This window comes from Pelodiscus sinensis, chromosome 1 (genome assembly GCF_049634645.1).
Source record: "Pelodiscus sinensis isolate JC-2024 chromosome 1, ASM4963464v1, whole genome shotgun sequence".
In the NCBI taxonomy this organism is placed as follows: domain Eukaryota; kingdom Metazoa; phylum Chordata; order Testudines; family Trionychidae; genus Pelodiscus; species Pelodiscus sinensis.
In genome coordinates, this window is record NC_134711.1 from 119,036,375 (window position 1) to 119,044,865 (window position 8,491).

The 8,491-nt window shown below is 46.6% G+C and overlaps 1 protein-coding gene across 2 annotated transcripts in view; it reads right to left on the reverse strand.

Moving 5' to 3' along the window:
• LMNTD1 (lamin tail domain containing 1) overlaps positions 1 to 5,089 on the reverse strand; it is a 276,783-nt gene extending 271,694 nt beyond the window's left edge. For both annotated transcript variants that reach the window (XM_075898616.1, XM_075898606.1), the window contains exon 1: positions 4,975 to 5,089. The gene's annotated coding sequence lies outside the window, so the exon portion shown is untranslated. The remainder of the gene's footprint in view (positions 1 to 4,974) is intronic.
• Between the last annotated feature and the right edge of the window lie 3,402 nt (positions 5,090 to 8,491).

Here is an 8,491-nt window from a genome sequence, read left to right on the forward strand (position 1 = left end):
GGACTTCCTGTATGACTGTGGGCCTCAGTTCTCCATCTGTAAAATGGTAAGAATCCAACACCCTTAGGTCTGTGTAGAGTACTTCTGTTATGAAATTGTTAGAGTCAGAACAGTCTCACATATGTTTGTAGACTGCCTGGCCTAACAGGAACCTGACTATGGTTATTTTTGTGAAATACAAAACTATTTAATGTAATAAATATTGCCATATTGTTTTGATCCAAAATTTGGCCCATTGTCAGCTAAAAAGTATACTTTGTGTGATTAATTTGTTTTTGTACAATCTTCCCCACTGTCTCCAAGAAATTCAAAAAGCACAAAAAACAATTATTCAACACCCACACAGAAACAGAGTTTTGTGCTCCCCTTGTAGGGCTTCCAGCTTTCCCAGACAGCTAGGCCAGATGCCATTTGTGGCAATGGCATCTAGTCTACCCAGTTGGAAAATATGACCATACACTAAGGGCGCATCTACACAGTGGGGCTTAGCTCAATTTGCTAAGCACACATCACATTATGTCAATTGCGTAGCTTATTTCGAAATAGCTTATTTCCAGTTTTGGTGCTGTCTACACAGCACTCATTTCAAAATAGAACACTCTTCCTCAGACCTCCCTTACTCCAACTCCTGTAACCTTCATTTTATGAGTAAGAAGTCCTCCAGCTTGACAGTATTTAAACATGTCGAAATAACTGCTGGCTGTGTAGACACGGACTAAGTTATTTCAAAATAATGCTAGTTATTTCAAAATAATGTTGTTGTGTAGATATAGCCTAAATGGTGTCCCAGGCAAGAGCTGTCTTCAATGCCTCCTTTTCCCCTCCACTTGTTAAAACTTTTGAATATCAAACCACAACTTAGACTAGACATTTGAAGTCAGTGATCTGGGTTTCACATTTGGAATACCTGAAACATTTTACTTCAAACTAGCGATGTAGACTAGTCGACTAGCCGATAAACAAATGCTTACTGGATAGTCAACAGGCTAGTCATCTAGTTGCTTCCCCCCACCCACCTTGCTGCCTCTATCAGAAAGAGGTAGCAAGGGAGACAGGTAAGAGGTGGGGTACTTCAAAGTGTCAGCGCCACGTAGAGCTTGGAGCCAGATGGCAGGCTCCATGCAGCGCTGCCACTTTGAAACACCATGTGCAGCCTGGGGCTAGCTGGGGTGTTCCCAGGCTGCACACGGCATTTCAAAGCAGCAGTACCTCATGGAGCCCAGGATCAACAAGGGAGTCCCCAGCCAATCCCAGTCTCCACAGGGTGCTGACGCTTTAAAACGCCACATGCAGCCCGAAGCCAAGCGCCCTGCAGTGTTTCAAAGTGGTAGTGCCACATGGAGCCCAGGGTCAGCAGAGGAGTCCCCAGCTGACCCTGGGCTCCACAGTGCCACCGCCTTTGAAGGGTAGCAACAGCCCTAGGACTTTTGCTACACTTCAAAGGCAGAGGTGCCCTATCGACTAATCAGATAGTCAATTACTCAACATTTAACATCACTACTTCAAACATTCTATTATCCCTTATGTTGCTAATGAGCAAGAGCGTGCCCCAACTGGGGGTCCCCACATAGTCACCGGAGTGCCTGCCACTACATCCAGCTCTCAGTGCAGCTCTATTGACTTAAATGAAACTACACTGATTTGTACCAGAGAAGGCAATGCACTGAAGATACATGAGAAAAAAAAACAGGTTAAAATAACTAGTGGCTCTTATACAGCACTTTTCACACATACAGGCAGTCCCCGAGTTACGCGGATCCGACTTATGTCGGATCCGCAGTTACGAACGGGGCTTTTCTCGCCCCGGAGGACTGGAGCGGAGGGACACCCAGATGCGCTGCAGTCCCGCCACCCCCATCCTCCGGGGCGAGAAAAGCTGCTCCACGTCTCCCTGGTCTGCCTGGGCTGTCCCGCTGCGGGCGTGCTCCGCGGCTTTGCTCCCCATCTCCCTGGTCAGCAGACCAGGGAGACGGAGCAAAGCCATGGAGGACGCGGGCACCCGCGTCTCCCTGGTCTGCTGGGGGGGGGGGGTGCAGCTAGTGCTCCCCTCCCCTCCCGTCCCCTCCCCTCCCCAGCAGACCAGGCTTTTCTTGCCTACGCCTGGAGTAGAGCAGCTGGGGCGCTGCCGGGTTGGTCCCGCAGCGCCGCTCCTCGGCACTACTGTACCAACCTGGCAGCACCCCAGCTGCTCTGCCCCAGGCGTCCTGATTCAGCCGCTGCTGGTCAGTTTCAGCAGTGGCTGAATCAGGACTCCTGGGACAGAGCAGCTGGGGTGCTGCCGGGTTGCTCCAGTAGCGCCGAGGAGCGGCGCTACTGTACCAACCCAGCAGCACCCCAGCTGCTCTGCTCCAGGCGTCCCCAAGTCAGCCGCTGCTGAAACTGACTAGGGGCTGACTACAGGAAGCCCAAGACAGAGTTGCTCTGCCCCGGGCTTCCTGAAATCAGCTGCTGATCAGTTTCAGCAGCAGCTGACTTGGGGACGCCTGGGTTTCTTAAGTTGAATCTGTATGTAAGTCAGAACTGGCGTCCAGATTCAGCCGCTGTTGAAACTGATCAGTTTCAGCAGCGGCTGATGCCAGTTCCGACTTACATACAGATTCAACTTAAGAACAAACCTCCAGTCCCTATCTTGTATGTAACCCGGGGACTGCCTGTAGATCTAAAGGTGCATTACAACTGAAGTACCAGTATGTCCATCTGACAAATGAGAAAACTGAGACACAAAGAGGTGACATGACTAGCTTGAAGTCACATATCAAGGCAGCAGCAGACCCAGGAATTGAACATCTGAGTTGTTCTACCCAATACGCAACTTTGTCTTAATCATTGATTTCCACATGGAGACACTTTTCCTCTTGAATGGAATGGATGTCAGAAGTGATCAGGGCAGCAAGTTTGCTGCAATAATTACATTGCTGGATACTTTTCTGCCATAACTGCTGCAATGCACCAGCCGTGAAGTAACACAATATAAATACCGTTTGTGGTTTTGTTAATGAATTAATGAAAGGAGGAAGTTATCTTTAGATCTTGAATAAGTGAGAGCTCTAAAACTTTGCTGAATTTTTCACCTTTTACATTAGAGAAAATCATTCTAGTTCCTGGTCTAAAATACATGTGAGAGTGTCAAGCCAAGCCAATGATGACCTCTGACTTGACTTCTTTGAAAAGTGCCATGTTTCTCCTAGGGCCCTTTTCGAAGAATAGACAGAACAACTGGGCCAAACCACACCTCAAGGAAAGTGTCACAGAGTGTGAACATAGCTGAGTTTCCACAAAAGTGAGCCAGGTTTTGTTGGGCAGAGAAATGCTCTATTGCAGCAGCATTCATTCCCCTCCCACCTGACAGAGGCCTCTTCTCTACATTCGGCATTCAGGAAAGAATGCAGAGCTGAGGAACAGAAGCTCTCTTCTGCATCTGAAATCTTAGTGGATCTGGAAGCAGAATATAAAGGTGCTCCACTTACGGTCTTCTAAATTAACCTTTCTTTATCCCTTCCTCCTCCTCCCTCGGCTTCCTGCTGTCAAAGACAAAAGGTTTGGTGCAGACAGAGCGAGTGGAAAATAAATGTAATCCAGGAGGCCTGCTGTTTGGATCTTACTGGGTTTGGAGTGTTATTGCCCTCTTCCCCTTGCCTAATTCACCCTTGCAACTGGGAATGCTGCACACCGTTTTCTGGCCCTTCCCCATCAAAGGCATGATACGTGCGTGAGTGTAAGCATCTGTGTTTTCCTATTCTTTGCTGCCATGCACTTTGCACCAGTCCGAAGTGAGTGTAAGATGCTCCTAAGAAAGAATGGAAGCATTTTATACAAGTATTATGCTGGTGCAAATGACTACCCAAGATAGACTCAGAGCAGTGATTTTCAAACTTCTTTTCTCATGAGCCAGTTGAAGAAAATTGTTGATGCCCACGACCCAACATCATTTGACTAGTGTGTGGGCTCCGGGGCAGGGCTGCGGATGAAAACTTTGGAGTGTAGGAGGAGGCTCCAGCTTTGGGGAAGATTGGGTCTGGGGCAGAGGAGCTTACGTGTTTTCTGGTCTACAGTGCAGTGACGGTGCAAAGGCAGCTTCCTGTCTCTCCTGGCACCCCAGAAGCAACCAGCACAAGGTTCCCAGCCAATGGGAGTGCAGTGTAAGTGCGCAGAGCCCTGTGTAGTCTCTCCTCCCCCTTGCTTCCTGCACCTAAGAGCCAGGTCTGCTGCTGGCTGCTTCCGGGGTGCAGCGCAGTCTGCAGTGCCAGGGCAGACAGGCAGCCTCCCTTAGCACCCCCACTGGTCACCTGATCCCCCTGAAGCAATAAGACCCAGTGCTTGACATTCCATTACCCTGTACAGGGTTATGGCCCATAGTTTGAAAAAAATCACTGAAATAGAGAAGGAGGCCCAGTATCTCTAAAGGAATGCCACATGCAGTGGCGGCCCATCAATACAGGCAACCGCATGGTCGCTTCGGGCGCCAAGTTAAATGGCCATTGAGGGCTTTGGAGGCGGGGGCACCAATCGCGCATTTCGCCTAGAGCGCCAGTTGCCGGCAGCTTGTCTAGGGCCGCTCCTGGCCACATGCTATATGAATGTCCTCTTGCTCTGCCACGATGTGCAGGGAATTATACAAACAAGTCCATAAAATATATACAAATCCATATACCAGTTAATAAAACCAGGAAAATGAAAATGCAAACACCATATAATAGCCATGTTTGCAGATTTTCAATTGGAGCAACACTGTTGCAAACTGCAAGAGATAGTGGGTAGTAGTGAAATGCTCAGCATGCAGCTTTTCCTCCATAATCTAGCCAAGCACATCTCAAAGGAGCTAGAGTTTGATCTTCTGATCCTTAGTTTTAAAGTTGGCTCTGGATTTTTTCCTCCACTAAGTTACAGCAACTGGATACAACGAAGCCGGAGGAGTTTTAAATTAATCCTGGAATTTGCTGTTCTTTTAGTTAGCCTTCAGACATTAATACTTACTTTCTAGAAGTTCCTGGAGATTAAATCTTCCTGATGCCAGGAATTCTCAGCAGAACTCAGTGTACTAATAACCATGTCACATCATGCTTGATCCCAGTGATTAACTCAGCCAGATTTGTTGTTGGTTGCCAGAGGCAACTAATTTTGATTGATGGTTGCCATGAACTTTCCAAGGGAGGGGTGGGGCTTCTGCAGTAATGTTTCCCAGGGCACCGCAGCCCACAAGAGGTGCTAGTGGAAAACAGGCAAACAGCAACTGCTTATAAACTAATATTTTTAGATGCCCTCCTCAAGGCTCACATATGTGGGCAACTTTATGTGAGTAATATTAACATGCCTAAGTTAACATGCCTTCCTATAATGTACAAATGTTTTCATGGGATAGTTTAATAAGTGCTATAATTCTGCTTGCACATCCCAAAAACAAAAACCTGCTCTTTTTTTTCCCATTGCATTAAAGAGTGATTGTGATACATTTTTAAAGAAGAGATTTGTCTTAGAGGAAAAGTAACATGGCATGCAAGAGATTTGTATGAAACTTGTTTATCAGTTCTGGAGACATGCCTTTATCAGCCATTTTCTGACTCAGAACAGTCTAGTTATAATACATGGTATGGCATGAAAGGCTTTCAGAATGTGTTTGAAATGTTTTTCACACAGGTTTATTTCACTAGCATTTTCTGTCTCATGCTTGTTTGTGCCTTTCAAACTTGCTTTACATTTTATAGGTTTTTATTCAGTGCGTATGTATTTCCATTCCTCCCTTATTATAATGCCACTTTTTTGAAACAAAGCATATTGCATGTGCTAAAGAGGTGTTATTATAAGAAGGTCAGTAACTGGAAGCTTTCAAAGAACTGTTGATGAATCACTGGGATACTGAACAACAACATTTGCCCAGCTTTACTTTGTGCTCATACAGTCCTCGATCTTTGCCAAAAAACACAAAAACTCTTTCATTATGTAAAGGACTGGTAGCACCACCTATCATTAATGTTGCCCAAAACTTCTATTTTCCATTGCTTACAACTTTGCCAGCCTTTAACTATTTCTGCTGTGATTTTACATACTGGGTGTCTGCTTCAGGCTGAAAAGTCTTTGGAAGTTACAGCCCTAAAATTTCAGCCTATTTTAAGAACAAGGCTGGGGGAAATAGGTTCTCCATGTTAAAATATTGGGCAACTTCTTTGAGAAGCTCTAGCATCCCTATGCTTCAGGAAAGGGGCTTCAAACTTGGGGGGAGGGAGAGATTACCTTGGCATCAGGAATCTGCTTTTTGCCATCCCTGTAAAAAACCACTCAAATTTGACCTAGTTTTAAATCTTTAAAAATTTTAGATTTTACCCTCTGACTAGATACTTGCCAGAGCTTCTCAGCTTAACTCCTGGAAGATTCCATCTACACAGAGAATGCTGCAGGCTAGGGCTGAGCAGGCCTTCCTCTTCAGTTTTCCTGACTGTTCTTGGCCATGCCAGGTCTGAGTCCAAGCACTGGAACGGAGACCTGGGAGCCTGACTCTCCTGTTCTCAGTACTTCCCCCTTCCCTCCGGCTGATGCCCAGGCAATGTGGAAGAATAAAGCACCTGAAAGCAAGAAAGAGGGGGAAAGAGCCAAATATGGGAGGTGAGGGGAAGGAGGAGATTGAGACAAAGAACCTGAGGGGAAAACTGGAATGGGAGACTGGTGGAGGGGGAGGAAGTGGAAACTAGGACTGGAAGTTTGGGGGACTGGGACTGGTGGGGCAAGGAGAGTAGGACTGGGAGCCAGGCAGGGAAATGAGGGACAGACTGTGAGCTAGTGGTCAAGATTGAGATTGGACAAGAGTTTATAGGAAAACTGGGAGGGGAAACTTTTTTGGGGGACAGAGAGAGATGAGGAAAGAGGGATCAGATCTGATGAAGAACTAGAATGCAGGGGAGAACTGGGACTTCCTGGCCAAATGGACTGGGAAAAGCTGGGTAAAGGGTGGACATTGAGAATGGAGAAGAAGTCTGGGAAAGGAGACTAGGCCTGCAATCCAGCAACGATGGGGAACATGGTGGCTGAGGGTATGACTGGAGGCTGGGCAGAGAGATCAGATAAGGACCCCTAAGGGTGTAAACCGAGTAGCAAGGTAAGGAAACAGACTGGGGAAAGGAAAGTCCAAAGAGAGCGACGAGGACTGGCTGGGGAAAGAGACTGGGATGAAAAGCCTAAGTAGTGGAAACAGGCACTGGCTAGGTGAGTAGAATGGGACTGGGACAAGGAGTCAGGAGCAGGGAAGAGACGGGACCGGAGCACAGACAAATTAGAAGAAACTGGGCAGGATAGGTCATATTTGGGGGAGGTAGGGAGAAAAGTCTGTATCTACTACAGCACACTCCCCCTCCAGGCCTTAAGAGGAACCTAATATTTCTGAGATTCACTATTTCATTGGAATAGGGATGTTAAATTTTCATTTATCAGCTAATCGAGTCGATAGAATTTACACTGACTACTCAATTAGTTGGTAAGGGGGAGGTGGGGTGCTCTCTGTCCCTGCTGCGCCTCTGCCTTTTAAATGCAATAAGAATCATCCGTGGCTCCTACATTTAATAGGCAGAGGAGCAGCTGGGAATACGGGGCAAGCGGGGACTCAAGCAGGCCCCAGTCGCCCTAGGCTCTCCCGCTGCGCTTCTGCCTTCTCAGTTGGGGGGAGCATGTCAATGAGGGGGTTTTTTGCTTCTCACTTGTATAGCTCCTGACTGATTTTCCTGTGGGTCAGCAGCCCCTAACCCAAAAATAGCTCCCGACTCCCGATTTAAGGTGTCCAACCCTGCTGATGAAACACATGGGTGTCAATATGACACGATTAAGAAGTAAACAGAATTAGGGGTGTTTTTTTATTTTCAAAAATCTAGGAAGTCTCCCACGCACACACTGTGCTAGAAGAACATTACATTTCCAAAGCCAAGCACTCAGAAGTGAAGAAAGGGCAGAATTAAGGCTGCCTGTGCAACACAAGCTGTTTTCCACAGGACCCCATTTCTACCCCCTGGCTAATAGCACTCCATGGACCCAACCTCCATGACTTTATCTAACTTCTCTTTAAACTCTATTATAGTTCTAGCCTTCACAGCCTCCTGTGGCAAGGAGTTCCACATGTTGACTATTTGATTTGTGAAGAAGAACTTTCTTTTATTAGTTTGAAGCCTGCTACCTATTAATTTCATTTGGTGTCCTCTAGTCCTTATATTATGGGAACTAATGAAGAACTTTTCTTTATGCACCCTCTCCACACCACTCATGATTTATAGACCTCTATCATATCCCCCCTCAGTCTCCTTTTTTCTAAACTGAAAAGTCCCAGTCTCTTTAACCTCTCTTCATATGGGACCTGTTCCATACCCCTGATCATTTTAGTTGCCCTTTTTGGAACCCTTGCCAAGGCCAAAAATATCTTTTTTGAGGTGAGGAGATCACACCTGTAGACAGTACTAAAGATATGGTGTACCATAGTTTGATACTTCCCTTCCTCTTTCTTCCCCCTTCCAGCTCC